The sequence below is a fragment of the Arvicanthis niloticus genome, chromosome 24 (genome assembly GCF_011762505.2).
Source record: "Arvicanthis niloticus isolate mArvNil1 chromosome 24, mArvNil1.pat.X, whole genome shotgun sequence".
Taxonomy (NCBI): domain Eukaryota; kingdom Metazoa; phylum Chordata; class Mammalia; order Rodentia; family Muridae; genus Arvicanthis; species Arvicanthis niloticus.
In genome coordinates this window covers 36,877,639-36,894,668 of record NC_133432.1, presented here as the reverse complement: position 1 = coordinate 36,894,668, position 17,030 = coordinate 36,877,639, and the positions used below count along the sequence as shown (strand labels likewise).

General features: G+C 38.0%; 1 pseudogene; it reads right to left on the bottom strand.

Annotated features, from left to right (window-relative positions):
• The window catches only part of LOC143438133 (vomeronasal type-2 receptor 116-like), a 67,669-nt pseudogene that overhangs the window by 31,623 nt on the left and 19,016 nt on the right, over nucleotides 1–17,030 (bottom strand).

Genomic DNA, 17,030 nt, shown 5'->3' with positions numbered 1-17,030 from the left:
GAAGTTAAGTAACTGGCAAGTGACTTGGGCTGAGGTGAAGATCTCCCAAGGGAATAGAGTATATTGTTATGGAGGGATAGAGTAGACTGAGATGCTAGAATTAAATGGTAATGGGAATGAAAAAGTGACAAGAAAGAAGTATGATGCAGGACAACTTATACTAAGGATCATAAGAAAGCTGTATATTATAGAAGCTTTCTAAAATATATATGCCTATGAAAGACATGTAAAGGAAGTCATAAAATAACAGTGTCTTTGCCTCAACTACAGCATCTTATGTCAGCAAGTGGAACCTTCATTGTCAGGAATGTGTTACATGTAGTGAGTGATTGGCCAGAAATCACAGGTTATTTCAAGTTTGTTGGTTGCTCTCCAGAAACTGATGGTAAAACTTTATTGCTGCATACAAGACTTACATATAAAGGCACTCTTCATGCTAAGAGGAGGAATGTAATCATCTCCCCAGATGCAAATCCTGACACTTACAACTGTAACTTTCCTAAATGGTATGTTGTCACAACAATAGCACAGACATTCAGGGAATAACCAAGTAGTCTGATTGGTTTTAAGGCCTACTTTATGAAATGAACCCAATCCTGATTCTTCCAGTGTAGTGTAGTGTAGTGTAGTGTAGTGTACCTGAGACTGGGTAAGTCATAGAATAAGTTTAAACTAAGTAACATAGTTCTACCAAGAAAACATAGCAATGAAAGAATGCCTAGTGACATTTTCCTGTACACTTACATCAGTAGTTTACTCAGCTCTTATGAGGAAAACTTGTTCTTGCAGGAGATGGGAACAGAGGCCCACAACTGGATAATGTGCAGAGAGTGAGAGACTTGAGAGTACTTAATTCTAGATGGGATTTTTCTATTAAACTCCTATACCATCTATGGTGAAGAGAATGCCAAAAGAACTGGAGGGAGCAGATGACTTTAAGGAAACAGTGTCTTCCAGAGACAACATAACTGATACACATATGAATTCACAGAGTCTCTGGCAGCATGAACAGGATCAGATCAGGTTCAAGCCAGACAGTGACCCAGCACTGAGAGGGAGAAGTGGATACAGGATCATGCCCCTAACCAAGAAGCTATCTGTTACTGATACCTGCTTGCAAAGAAAAAACTAGTTTTCTTAGATAGAATCTCATTAGATATATTAGTAAAAGTTCAGACTAGGCTGAAGATTAGTTGTCCAACACAAAAGGAACTCAATGGTAGGTAGTTTTGTGGGGTTTTCACACATATTGCTTTGTTTGTTTATCAACTTATTGGTCTTTTGCCTAAATACTTTGGTTTCCATTTTTTGTGGGTTTCATTTTATTTTATTTCATGTGTATTTAATTTTTTCTTTTTTTTTAGAAGAGAGATGGAAGGTAGAGTTATGTAGTTGGGTGAGTAGTATGTTGGGTAGGGGAAACAGTATGATCAGAATATAATGTATGGAAAACATTTTTGAATAAATGAAAAAAATCCAAATAACCCAAAATTTGCATTTTTGGTATGTGAGTATGCAGTTAGGAAGCTAAAATCCAGAATAAAAATGTTCAGTTTCAAAGGTAACTTTATTTTTAATTTCTGTAAAATTGTATAGCTTATATAATATAAAACACATCATCTAGTAATTTATACATTTATACTATGTTTAGTATCTCAATATTATTTCAAAAATTTACAGACAAAATTTAAAATATTGATATATAAAATTGTAAAAATGTTATGCAAATGAAAATATCAAGAAAAATATGTAATATAATATAAAAAATATTTTAAATCTTTTCATGCAAAATGTTTTGTTCATTTAACTTTCATCCTCTAACACCAGTCAGATCTCCACCACCTCATCATTCACTCAACTCCATCCTTTCTCTTTCTCTGTTTAAAAAAGTCAAAAAAACATGAAGACAAAAACCCAAGAAACATACACATACACACACACACACACACACACACACACACACACACACACCCTAGCAAGAGACCAATATGACAAAAAGTGCCCAAACACAGAAATATGATATAAAAAGATAGATTTTTGAAAATCTATCCAAGTACCTATGAATTACCTGGGTATAGGGCCTGTACTGAAATGAGCCTCCACTGGAAGAAACTGCTCTTAACTTTATGAGAGGGTGGCTATTGCATATAGCTTCTTGGGGCAGAGGGTAGCTCAAACAAGATGTGTTTTATTACAGTAGTTCAAAGTGTTATAGTTATACCCTACTCACCTCTGTAATTCCAATGGCCAATTCTATCATGTCCTCAGATAAAGATAATTGTTGACCAAGTGAACTATATGGGGAAAATTGTCCAACTTTAACCTTAAGTTGAAGACCTTCTGGAAAGTTCCAGTAGTTGAGAATGTCATACTCTGCATCCAATTTCATTTTTACATCCAAATTCACTTGTTCTCCAGCAGGATTAGTAAATTGCACGTTCTTCAGAAAAGGGTGCAGCTAAAAAAGATAGATTATGCATTACCTTATGATGAAGTTAGTACCAAAATGAAGACAAATAACCCACGTTTTAGGGAAAGTCTCTTATTATTTAAATCTTTGGTGCATAATGCAAATTTAACACAGTATATAAAAATGTAGGACAAATAGCAGCCTATGGATAGTTATGGTGTGAGATTTCTAAAAATGTCAGTTCAACAGACAATTCTTAATTATACACCAAAGTAATTAGTAAATGAATGAAAGTCAGGCAATTTTCTGTTTGTCTAAGAAAAGTTAGACCCATCTATTTATTTTCAAATTAACCTGTCTTGATTTGCTTTCTGTTGCATTGATAAAATGCTTACAGGTTACAGTTCTGAATTGAAGAAAGGCAAAGCAAGAACTCAAGGCAGGAGCCTGGAGGTAGGAAATGAAGCAGAGACCATGGAGGAATGTGATTCCTGACTTGCTTCCATGGCTTACTCAGCTTTCATTCTTATGCAACTCAGGACATCTTCACTAGGGATGGCACTGTCCACAGTGGTTTGGACTCTTCCATCAATCATTAATCAAGAAAATGCCCCACAGACTTACCCACAGGTGAATCTGATAGATGCAATTAGTCAGTTGAGAATACCTCTTCCCAGGTAACTCTCATTTGTGCCAAATTGAAAAAACACTAGTTAGTACATTGCTCAAAGTAAAATGAGTCTTTGAATACCTTAAGTGGTGTGTTAGATGTGGTTCTTTAAGTGTCAAAACTAGTCTCAACATCACTTAGACAAGTCAATAGTTTGTGTTACTGGGAAATAGCTCAGTTGGTAGAATTGCCTAGCATTAGTGAAACCCTGTGTTTGATACTAGCTCTGCATAAAACTGGCCATAGTTTTACATGTCTCCTATCTCAGCACTCAGGATGTAGAGACAGGAAGACCAGAAGTTTCTTGTTGTTCTTGGCTGCATAGCAAATTTGAGGCCACCAAATTTAAGCATATTAGATAATTCATAAACCACCACAAGGACAACAACAAAGAAATAGTTTTCCTGTCCTTCTCATTTAAGCAAATGCTTAGGTATATGCGGGAAGGACCTCATATCTTCCTACAGAGACACTTATTCTATTCAAAACATTTAGAAAATGAAATCATCACAGACATCCATAAAGTGATAAATGGATAATGAAAATGTGGTACATTTACACAATGGATTATTATTCATATGTAAAGATGAATGGAATTATGGTAATTTTAGGAAAATGGATGGAACTGAAAAACAGCTTACCGAATGAAGCAATTCAGGACCAGGAATGACAAGGTAACATGTTCTTTGTCATTTGTAGACCATAACATTGAATGGTTAGATTTAAAAGGTTAATCTGGGATGTCAATAGGGACCAGAGACTTATAAAGAACATATGAGAGAGGCAAGGATAAGAGACAATAGGTGTTGCATAGGAGGTACTGGACCACTGAAGTTATGGGAAAACACTGTAGGTAGAAAGGTTTAAGCTGCAATGAAGTAGAGGACAGGGAAACAATTTAACTACATATGTACAAATAAGGCCTATGGAAGTCTATTGGTATTTTTTGTCTACTAAAAACATAATTAAAAAATTCAATTGGAATTGAGGCCCCTTGAATTATTGGATATTCCTTCTTACCAAAGCCAAAAATTGTGAAGCAAAACTCCCGGGATTGGGTATAGATTAATTTCTTATAAATTGCTTTTCAGGGAAATCCACAGATCCCCCAAAGAACTCAGCCTATTGACATTGCTTCTGCTTGTTCTTTAAGTGATATATTATTGTTAAAGGTACCAACTAGAACTCAGCCTAGAGTCCTATGTCTAGTCTATCCTTTAGGGGTGGAAGCCATGTATACATTTGGGTACTGTGCAGCTGCAATCCCTTTTATTATGATAATAATCTTTCTATATAGATATTCTCACTGGGAAGACAGTAGCATGAATGTTACAGTGAATTTGAAACACACACTGTCTGAGGAGATTCATAGCTTCTACTCATGGTGGGACATGAAACTGTCCTTAGCGGGCAACATACTCTGTTAATTTGCTAAGTGGGTATGGTGTCAAACTGCTTTCTAAATACTTGTGTTGATACTCATATGTTAGTTTTAATGTCAGTATTAATTAGAAGAATTTTTTGGCATGAGCAGTGGTTGACACAAAAGTTTATAAGTGATCAAACTGCTAAGAAATAGTGACTTTGACCTATACCAAAGTTTGAATGATAAAATGTCCCTCATAGGCACAGACATTTGTACAGTTGGAGCTCTGTTGACGATACTGTTTTCAGGGAGGATTGGAGATACTGCCTTATTGGGGAAAGCATGCTATTGGGTGTGTACCTTCAGAATTTGAAGATTCACCTCACTTTCAGTTTGCCAGCTCTGATTCATTCTTGAGTTAGAGGGTACAAGCACTCAGCTCCCTGCTCTGACTGGAAACAGGCTTTCTATGTCCTGCCATGTTGTCCTCACAGTTATGGCTTCTAAACCTCTAGAACTGTATTATGAAGAGATCTCAGTTTTCTGTTAGTTGCTTTGATCACAGTGTTTTATCACAGCAATAGGAAAGTAATTAACACAGAGGTTATTAACAAGGAAAGTATTGCTGTGAAGAACACAATCATGTTGTTTTTTGGAAGAATGTGGAAATCTGTGGAACTTTAGACTAGAAAAGCAGTTGATTGCTCTAAACAGAGATTAAAGGCTCTTTCTAGTAGAGCCTGGAAGACTGTATTGAGAACATAGTCTATGTACTGTGAAGCAGATTAAGAGAGTACCGAAAGGAAGAAACAGCACCAACTAGGGTAGTTGCCATTCCTCTGATAATTTGGGGGTGAAATTCTGTTTGCCTCTGCCTTTTTCCTAAAAACACACTCAAAGTTTTTAAGAGTTGTGATCTAATTTCTTTGGTGGGTGAAATTTCAAGACAGCCCAATACTGAACCTATGACATCATTACTATTACCAACTCTTACATAGATTTAGAATGAGAAAGAGTAATTGGGGCAGAAAGAAGTAAAAGCTCTGGCTTGTAGAGAAGAACAACTTTGGGGAGCTAATGCTGCAAACACTGTGTATGGTAGAAGAGAGGCTGTGATTATTGTGGATATTAGTGCCATTAGGAAGAAGCCTTATCTGCTTCAGAATAAACAGAAGAATGGGCTTAGGTCAAGATCTCGAGATAAGTTTCCTACTTGTTTTTTTTTTTTTTTTAATTTTCCTTTTTGAGACAGGGTTTATCTGTATAGCCCTTGGCTGTACTGGAAATCACTCTGTAGACCAGGCTGGCCTCAAACTCAGAAATCCACCTGCCTCTTCCTCCCAAGTAGCGGGATTACAGGTATGTGCCACCAATACTCAGCTTTATAAAGAGCACTACTTCATAAAGAGCTTAATGTGCTTTTTTTTCTGTTTGTACACATCAAGTGAGCAAAAGCATTGTTGCTAATGTGAAAGAGTGTAGGGGGAAGATGAATTATAAACTGGCAGCCAAACTTAACCATGTTGAATATGTGGTGTTGGTTTTAGAGATAAATAGAATGTAAGAGTGATTACTTCTCCATGGTTTAGGATTATTGCCAAGATAGGTCAGGATATGGTACAGAAGTACCACTGTGTAGGTCCTGATGGAGCAGGAGATCCTGAGATGCAATTATGTGAAGCTGTGAACATGAGCATTGGTTGTAGTGAAGATATCAGGATGTTGGAAATGCCAGAGTGGTCAGAAATCTGTCAAGGAGGCTGCATATAGAAAGTGGGACCATCCTATGAGGAAGATGTACATTGCTGGCAGCAAAGCTGGAGGGGTGGAGCCCTTTGAAATAAAATTTCCAGACATCAGATGTGGAACCACAGGAGTCAGTGTTTGCTTTGGTGGGTTTCAGTCTGGATTTGGTCCTGTATGTAAATGTAATGTGCGTTTTGCGCCATTATGTACTAGTAATATATAACTTGCTTTTTGATGTAGCAGGGATTTATACTTAGTGATTACTTTGAGTATCAGAAGTGAGTTTGGACTTTTAAATAGCACTGAGAGTATAAATGACTATGCAGAATTTTTTATTATAACATGACCAAAAACATTTGGAGTCTAGAAAGTGGAGTATGGATGTTTGATGAGAGGAGGAGCAAAAAGACAGTGTGCTTTGAATGATAATCTGCTATTGCATACCTGAATCTATTGCAGTTGTTATTACCTATGCATGACCTGCATGAAATTGTACTCTTTCTGATGCATTATTCAGTAGTGAGTTTCCATGCCCCCTGAAGTTCTATGGTCAGCCAGTGGTTCCAAGAGAGGCAGTGCCATTCTTCACATTGTTGTAGCTAGTAATAGATTGCCCATTGTAAATAACCCTAAGTCATGCTTATGTGAAGAATCATAATTAAACTCAGTGAGTCACAAAAAAAAACAGATGTGAAAATGGGAGATGTGTCTGTTGGGAAGAAGGTTTCAACATGAGGAGGAGAAGGACAAGATACTGTAATTGGAGTGAAAAGACCAGTACTTAATGTACATATTTAAGAAATGATAATAAGCTGTGTGCTAGGAATGACAGAAAAGGTGGTTTACTTGTCATTTAAGCAGTTTATGTGGGAAGCTGAAGTCTTCTCTTTGATCATAGTTTGAAACTTCTGGAGCTTGGGAGTGGATTGTCAGTTGGTACAAAATTGAAGACAATATGTCTAATCTTTCAGGCATTTTAATACCCAATAGTTCATCAGGGAGTGTAGGGCACCCTTCAATTTCCATAGCTCATTGTCGATGTGACTAGTCTTGTGCAGATCTAGCACAAGTAACTTCAGCTTCTGTGAGTTTAAGATTGCTGTGATAGGATTCTTAGAAGCTGGCATTTTGCAGCCCTTCTCCATATCTTCCAGCTCCAATATTATTTCCATCCCCTTCTTCTGGAATGTTTCCTGAACCTTAGAGAAGGGTGTTATAAGTAAATGTCTAGTATATACTGTTGTCTAGTATAGACAACAGTCACTTATGTTCAGCACCTGGAGCAAGTGTAAGTGGATTGGTGCTTACCGTGAAGAGAAGCCTTTTCCATTGATGCAGAGAGTAGCATTGGTATACAACCATAAACAGATATTTAAATGGATGTTTGGCACTGTGTAAATTTAACCAAACAGTAATAGGTTCCCCATTATGGTTTATGACTTCCTCATTTACATGATTTTGACCAAATTTCAGGACTATTCAAGGATTCAAGATCTCTACTCACTGATAAGTGGATATTAGGCAAAGAGCATAGAATACCCAAGATACAATTCACAAACCACATGTATCTCAAAAGAAAGGAAGGCCAAAGAGTGGATGCTTCAGTCCTACTTAGAAAGGGCAACAAAAACATCCAGGGACATAGAAAAATAAAGGGACTTTGGAAGAATAGAAGCGTGGAGGGGGAAAAGAGGGGCAGAGTCACATATAGGAGGAGATGGAGGGGTTTACAGAGGGTCAGGAAATTCAACAGAGGTGTGTAAAAATGGGGGTGGGTAATTGGAGGTAGCAATCAGAAAGTTGCAGAAGCCAGGAAAGCAAGAGCCTCCAAAGACCTCACAGGAATAACATTAGCTGAAATATTCCACAAAGACGAGGGAAACTGTTTAGAACATATCCAGAGGTTAGGCAAAATCCCTCAGTTGAGAGATAGGGCCACCCACCTGCAATGGACCAGTCTCAAGTAGGAGCAACAGTCCAACAGGAACAGGCAAAAGCAGCAGTAGGCAAGGATTCAGCAAGTGAGAGACAACACACCTCTGAGGATGTTTTGTATAATTTGAAGGAGGAAGACCTACCTCTAGATTTTCTATGTAGGGAGAGAAGCCTTTAATACAGATATTTTGAGCTGGGTAAGGACAGGTCTTTAATCCAGATCTTTGATCCAGATATAATCTGGGCTATGTCTTCTGCTGAAACCCTATATAGAACATGGAAAGTGAAGCTTCTGCTTTTTGTTGGTTGCCCTCTCCTTTCTAGCAAGTCAATTCCTTCATTGCAATTATAGCCTACTTCTATTGGATTCCATCATATACTGAAGACCAGCTGAGACATGCAGCAATGTGGACTGAACAACTATAGGATTCTTAGACTTTCTGTTCATAGTCAGCCATTGTTAGATTAGCTGGACCACATCCTATATGTCACTCTAGAGAGCCCAGACTAACACAATTACTGATGTTCTTTTTCTCCAGCAGCCTGCATCTGATACTATGAAATCTAGCCAGCAGAGATGTTTACAGCTCTGTTCCAGTGGTATCTGATGTGTTATCTGATGCAATAGGTTACTATACTCCATTTCTGGCTTGTAACCAAAAGGAGTAGCAGGAACATATGTTTGTTTATTTTTGTTTGGGGAGTCTTAGGGGTCTTCTTAATCAAAAAGTCATTTGGAGGTGTCCCACACCTGTTACTAGGATTTTTGTTGAGTAACTCCTGGCTTCTATAAACACTCAAATTATCTAGCTGTATGGTATTTCTATCCTCTAACTTTAAAAGAATATTATTTCAAGTTAAATTACACATAGCAGGTTCTCAGGTTTTTAAATTATCTTTTAGAGAATTTCTTTTTTTTTTTTTAAAGGAATTTTTATTTTGTTCTACTTCCAAGGCTTCTGTTCATGACTCTGTTGATTGGGGCCTACAATGAGTCACAACATCATGGTGGGGGCATATGTCAGACTGGGAATCTTCAACTAATAGTGGGTAGGAAAAGGAGAACACAGGACACATTATGAGTGACCTGACTCCCCCCAAAACTGGGTTCTGCCTAAAAATGTTTCCAAGCCCTCACAAAATGGCACTGCCTCATGGGAACAAAGCTTTCATTCCATGATGGGGAGACCTCAGATCACAATTGTAGAACACCATGGGAGCTTTGATCAAAGGACTGGATTCTACACAGAGAACAGAGCATGGATCAAGAGGAAGTTTCTACACAGCCTTCTCCTTTTCTTTATCACGATATTAAATGGCTTCAACAGTTCCATGCAGTTTTCTGACAGGGCTTTAGAAACCTTTTGTTGCTGGATATATATAAATGAGGAATTTTCCAGGCAGGCTTAGACTGAGACCTGTGTGTGTGTGTGTGTGTGTGTGTGTGTGTGTGTGTGTGTGTGTGTGTGTGTGTTTATGTATACACCCAACCAGGTTCATTCTGTTGTATTCTTTATAGTTTTCTTCATTATTATATTTATTTATTACCTACAACTCCCAATCATCCTGTTACCCTATTTCCCTTTCCTCTTCATCTTCCTCCTCTTTTTCCCTCCATTCTCTTCCCCTTCCACAAATGTGGTGTCATGTCTCAGTATGTAGCCCAGGCTGACCTGGAACTTTCCATCCTTCTAAGTGTTGAGATAACATGCCACCACAACTGATTCAGAGTGTCTTTTAGATGGTTTCAGAATATCATTTGTCCTTCTCACTACCTAAATGATAAAAGTTAATCTTTAGCCAAAGACATTTCAGCTTCATTAAGAACTATCAAGGCAGCAGTGCTGGTTTGAGGTAAAAAAGAATTAGCCAGCTTACTTCCCAGGGCTTTCCTCACCTCCCATGCTTCCTGAGTCTCCAGCGTTATCATGACTAATACACTTGTGTGAACTCCAGCACTATTCCTGGTTCTCCTCTGAAAGGGAGGAAATAGATGAAAAGGCTGCTAACAACTGATTAGTTCAGCATTTCAGCCTATATGTTCAGCCTCATGTCCTAGAAGTGTCAGAAAAGAGACTAGTGAGTGCATCCTAGCAGAGCCAAACACATCTATCCAGCATTGTGTACCTGTGCCCCACAAGGTCAAGCAAAGATGTTTCACTTGTCAGGTCAGACAGCAGTGAACAGCCTTGTCTGCATCTGGAAGTCTGGGTGGTAGAGACTCAGGCCCCAGATGCAGAGCAGACTTGTAGCCCTGTGCATCACAGCACGAAATCTCAATTGAAGAACATGTCTGTTAAAGAAATACAGGAGAACACAGGTAGACAGGTAGAAGCCCTTAAAGAGGGAACACAAAATTCCCCTAAATGATTACAAGAAAAGACAACCAAACAGGTGAAGAAATTAAACAAAACCACCCAGGATCTAAAAATGGAAGTAAAAACAATAAAAAAACCACAACTGGAGACTACCCTGGAGACAGAAAACCTAGGAAAGAGATCAGGAGTCATAGACACAAGCATCACCAACAGAATACAAGAGCTAGAGGAGAGAATCTCATGTGCAGAAGATACCATGGAAAACATTGACACAACTGTCAAAAAAATGTAAAATGCAAAAAGCCCCTAACCTAAAACATCCAGAAAATTCAGGACAGAATGAGAAGACCAAACCTAAGGATAATTGGTATAGATGAGAGTGAAGATTCCTATCTTAAAGGGATAGTAAATGTCTTCAATAAAATTACAGAAGAGAATTTCATACATGAGTAAACTATGCTAAACTTAAGTAAACTATACCAAATCAAGCCAAAACAATCTTAACCAAACCTAACCAAGCCAAGCCAAGCCAAGCCAAGCCAAACCAAACCAAACCGAACCACACCAAACCACACCACACCACACCACAGCACACCACACCACACCACACCACACCAAACCAAACCAAACCAAACCAAACCAAACCAAACCAAACCAAACCAAACCTAAGCAAACCATACTAAATTACATGGTATTCACATCATTTCTGCTTTTCACCTCTCTTCCCATGGCCCCCACTTTTTAAAAAAATTCCTCTCCCCCAATACACCATATTGAGTTCATTCACTGTAGTTTATATATATTTACATGTGTTTATTGCTGACCACTTGGAACTGGACAAGCTATCAGGGACCACACCTCTGGAGAAAACTCACTCTAACCATCTCACCAGGCATTAACTATCTGGTGCTCTTCACCTTGGTATAGGACCCTCTATATATTGGCTTGTCAACTGGTCTGTCATGCATGTTGAGATTTCATGATGGTGCAATTTTGATTGAAATTACACTTAACTTTTAATTGCTCTGTGTACTATGACCAATATACAATATCAATTTATGTTATCCAGGATCATGGGAGGTGTTTCTACTTTCTAGTATCTTCTTTAAGTCAATTACTTTCTTCAGTGTCTTAAAGTTTTCATGGTAAAACTCTTTCCTGATTAAGTTGCCTTGCCCAGGTTTATTCTCAGATATTTAATTTCTTTGTGGCTGTTGTGAATGGCATTGCTTCTTCATTTTTTTTTTGTTGATATGTTCATCACTGGTATAGAGAAAGACTTTTGTGTTAATTTTGCATTCCTGAATCTCAGTTGGAAATTTTTTAGTTTTCCCTTGATTTAGCACAGTTCTGGATATAGGTTTTTCAAATATCCTTAACATCTCCATGACTTTTATTATGAAGTAATATTGACCTTTTTTTCAAAGGCCTTTTCTTTATCTAGTGATATAATCCTGTCATTTCTGTGTTTGGGTCTACTAATGTGATTAATTTCATTTACTGATCTACATTTGTTGATTGATACTTCCCTGAATACCTGGAAGGAAGACAACTTGATTATGGTGACTGATCTTTTTTTTTTTTATCTGATACTGAATTAAGTTTACAGATGTTTTATTGAGAATGTATTTTTAATCATATCTTTATTTTTAAGTTATTTGTTTTAGAAATTATAAAATCATTATAGAATTTCTCGCTTACATTTTATTAATTTGTAAATATGTGTTTGTTAACAAGACTGGATTGTGATTTCCTTTTCCATTGTGTCTTTATCTGGTTTGAGTTTCAAGTTAACTTGCCAGTATTAATCAATATAGTGTCGTAGAAAGAGTTTTGAAGCAGTCCCTCTTTTTCTATTTTATAGAATAATTTGAGAAATACTTATATCTTTAAGATTCTGGTAAAAATCTGTCAAATCTGTTCCTGGAATTTCTTGGTTTTGAAATTATTTTATTACTGCCTTATTCTCATTGCTGATTGTAGGTCTGTTTAAGTCGTCTCTCATTGATGTTGAGGTATACATTTTGGAATACCTGAGTGGACCCTACATTCTAAATGAGTCTCCTCATCTTTATCTTTTATTGCAGAATTAACGTTAAGAATTATTGTTGAAGTTACTATAGAATTTATCATATTTGGAGGAGACATTTACCATTTTTTCTTTCACATTTTTGTTTTGATCTGGGATTTCATGTAGGACTTAAGTTATTGATTTAGAAAAATATTTAACTTTTGAAAATTTAAGTTACATTTCTCTTCTACTAAAGGCATTTACAATTTAGAAGAGGATAAGTCATAGCAGGACTAAAGAGTAATTTTTTCTTTCTCTGACTAATGTTCAGGATGTTTCATTCCTATTTTTCACCCTGAGAGTCAGATTCTGTTTACAATAATAATTAATGTCCAAGGTTCAGCACACTTCTGGCAAATCCTTGCTTCTGCTGAAATAAGGTTAAATGACTTTGCCTGAAGACCCTAGCTTGGGGCACCTCTACCCCCAACTTTCTCTGTAGTTGTCACTGCAAGTTGTGGATTATATGTACCTAGGTACCCTATCATCAGTCATCTCCAGTTGGCCTCCATAGGCTTTGCTGTATGTTGTAGCTACCTGCCAGGCTGAAAACATCAGCTCTTCTTCCTTTCTTATTGGTTTTACTTCTACTTGATGAAGAAGCATCTCATTAAGGCTATAGGGTACAGCATGCAGCATGTTGTGGTAGTCTTGTGCCTGAGTGTCTTATCTTCTGTGAGCTCAGTCCCTTTTTTCTGAATCCTATTCTCCATAGCTAGGACTCTACATACCTTTTTTTATATTATACTTTTAATATAATACCATATTATACCAATAATACACCTATATTACTCTCAGTTGGTTCCTTCCTTCAGCTTCTCTCTTAACTCCTTTCTCCATGTTTGATTCTATGTGCCTAGGCACTCTACCTTCCTCAGTCATCTCTGGCCTAACAATTCCCTTCCATAGCTTCTGACTATGAAAGTAAATAGTTTCATTACTTACTGCCATAGGACTCACAAGACAAGATAGTTTCTGTGTCTTTTATACAGAAATCCTTGATCTCGAAACACAAAACAGGGATATGGATTTAGAACACACTGTCTTCTTCCCATGGACACTTTGTTCTTTTTAACCATTTCTGTATAGGTTTTGATTTACTTACCCCTTTATCAGTTACAAGTAGTTTATTTTGTACCCTTAGAGATTTAAAATAAGTAGTGTGACCTCAAAAAGCATCAATTTAGAAAATCACAATGTTGATGTTCTGAGCAACCCAATGAGAGACACACTACCTGCCAGGCTGAAAACATGAGCTCTTCTGCCTTTCTTGTTGGTCTTACTTCTACTTGATGAAGAAGCATCTCATGAAGGCTGTGGGCTACAGCATACACAGCATTGTATATATTATAAGCAAATTCGGTCATGACCATGTCAAATCGGTTCCTCGGTGACTCAGGCAAGGAAGCATTTGGCACACAGTTCTCCAGTGTATTGCAGTCATCATCAGCAAATGAGCAGTTAAAAAAGGAGAACCAAAATGTTCTAAGATAAAAATCTTCTGGATATTTGGAAGGATGAACTGTTTGGATGAAATTTCTAAAACCAGAGATTTCTTTGTGGTGGTGTGTGAAGATGAGGCTTCCATGGAGTGAATGTAAAATGAAATGGTCTGCTCTGATGACACCATCCCATTCTGAGTTCATGATCCAGACTTTCCTTGTAAGTAAAGTTTGTTTTAAATAAAACAGGAAGCCTCTCAGAAAATCACTGTCCCCGTAGGTGATGATCACATTTACTGATGATTTCAGAACCTGTGTAGGATACAGTTGTTTGTTTGGTAAATAAGATACTTCACTAACTGGGATCATTTCCACAAAATCTACACATATTCCATTTCTGTACATTTCTGCTGTCAAGTCTGAGATGATCTGAACAGCATTTTGTCCTTCAGATATGATCAGTCCCACCCAGTTCCAGTGGAAATAATTCAACAAGGAGACGATACCATGAGACAGAGACATGTCCTTGCAGGCTATTTGGTAGAGATCAGGAAACTGCTCATGATTATTTAGGTTAGGATCAAAAGACCCAATGGTAAGCTAAAAGGAAAAGAAGATAAATAGAATAAAAAAATTTAGAGGAGGAAACATAAAGCACATGTCCAATTAGCACAGGCTTTTAAAATCACCTAAAATGATGAGAAATCACCCACTCTTATCTATATATGTGTGTATATGAGGCCAAAGGTTGATATTAGAGTTTCTTCATTATTCAGTATAAGTTTTTTTTCTTTTACTTTTTTTGCATAAGATTCTAAGTGAACCTGTAGCTCACTGTTTAATTTACCTTGAGTAGTCTGTGAACTCAATTGACTCACCTGTCTCTTCTTTACCAGAACCTAGATGACAGATGTATACTGCCTTCCACCAGTTTTATGTGAGTGGTAGGTATCCAAAGTCAGGTTCTCATGTTTGTGCATCAAATACTTTATGCACAAAGCTGCTTCTCTAGACCATCACACCCTTATTCTAAAGGTTCCCTGTAATCACTGTCTACTTGAGCCTATTCCTTTGATTTGTCCTGAATACATCCCTGAATACTGTTTGGAATTATAAACATCGTCAAATGCATAACCACATTTTTCTTTCATCCTCTTTTAACACCTTGGAATGACACTGAATTATAAATGGATTTATCTTTCTCCACTTCACTCATTCTCACCTGTGGATATTTGTAGAGTTCTAGCAGTGTCCCTATATTGGCTGATATTATTCATGATACACCTGTGAGTACTGCAACAGACTTCATCTCTCTCTTGCATGTGTAATTAGCCACATACTTCTTTGGCCCAGACAGCCATGTGATGCATCTATCTAATGTCCACCACTCATTGAACAGGACATTATATATATCATATCCCAGAGACACATTGGGTAAAATATGGGGGTTCCTGTTGATCTCTTCAATGGCATAAACCATTGCTAAAACAATCTGGTAGTTTTTAAAATTGAACCTGCACAGAAAGAAGATACAAAAAATATTTAGGGCTGCTGTGTTTGAATATCAAATAGTTTTATATCTGAACACTCTGTCCTCAGTTGATGACAATATTAATGACGCATGTAGAACATTCAAGAAGTTGAGCCCATCCCTTCCGCCCCTCTCTGGATCCCAGTGGCAGGAGCAGACACCAAGTAGGTCTACCCCCTTGTGGAAAGCGTATCCTGAGACATCCAAGAGAGGCCAGTGTCCTCAGGGAGGCAGGTAAAGCCAGTCAGGAACTACCCTACACACCAGAGCAACAGCAGGGAGTACAAAGCTCGAAGGATCCACCCCCCAGGTATGCAAACCCCACCCCTGTGGAATTCCACACCCCTTTCGCCCCTCTCTGGATCCCAGTGGCAGGAGCAGACACCCATAGGGTTGGCACCCCTGTGAAAACTGTATCCTGAGACATCCCAGAGAGGCCAGTATCCTAAGAGAGGCAGACATACAGCTGGTTTGTACCCTTGTGGAAACCGTATTCTGAGATATCCTAGAGAGGCCACCGACTTCAGAGCAGGGTACAATGTACCCAGAGACATCCTAGAGGAGCCATGGAACCCAGAGGAGCAGACACCATATCCTGAGACATTTTAGAGGAACCACTGCACTCAGAGCAGCGAACACCTAGCTGGTCTGCTCTCATAAAGACACCTTACCCTGAGACATCCTAGAGGAGACACTGCACTCAGAGCAGCTGGAGCTCAGGATCACAGGATCACAGAGACATCTGGACCCTGAGGAGTTCTGACACAAGCAAGATAACTGGAAAGACAGTCTCCAATCAGAACAAGTGAGAGAGGGTAGCATGAGAGTTAACCAAATGGCGAAAGGCAAGCACAAGAATGTAAACAACAGAAACCAAAGTTACTTGGTATCACCAGAACACAGTTGTCTCACCATAGCATGTCCCGAACAACACATCACACCAGAAAAGCAGGATACAGAATTAAAATCACTTCTCATGATGATGTTAGAGGACTTTAAGAAGGTCATAAATAAGACTCTTAAAGAATTTGAGAACACACGTAAACAGATAGAAACCTTTAAAGAGAAAACACAAAAATCCCTTAAAGAATTGCAAGAAAACACAACTAAACAGGTGAAGGAATTAAACAAAACCATCCAGGATCTAAAAATGGAAGTAGAAACAATAAAGAAATCTCAAAAGGAGACTACCCTGGAGATAGAAAACCTAAGAAAAAGACCAGGAGTCATAGATGGAAGCATCGCCAACAGAATACAAGAGATCGAAGAGAGAATCTCATGTGCAGAAGATACCATGGAAAACATTGACAAAACTGTCAAAGAAAATGCAAAATGCAAAAAGCTCCTAACCCAAAACATCCAGGAAATGCAGGACATAATGAGAAGACCAAACCTAAGGATAATAGGTGTAGATGAGGGTGAAGACTCCCAATTTAAAGGGCCAGTAAATATCTTCAACAAAAGTATAGAGAAAAACTTCCCTAACCTAAAGAAAGAGATGTCCTTAAATATACAAGAAGCCTACAGAACCCCAAATAGAC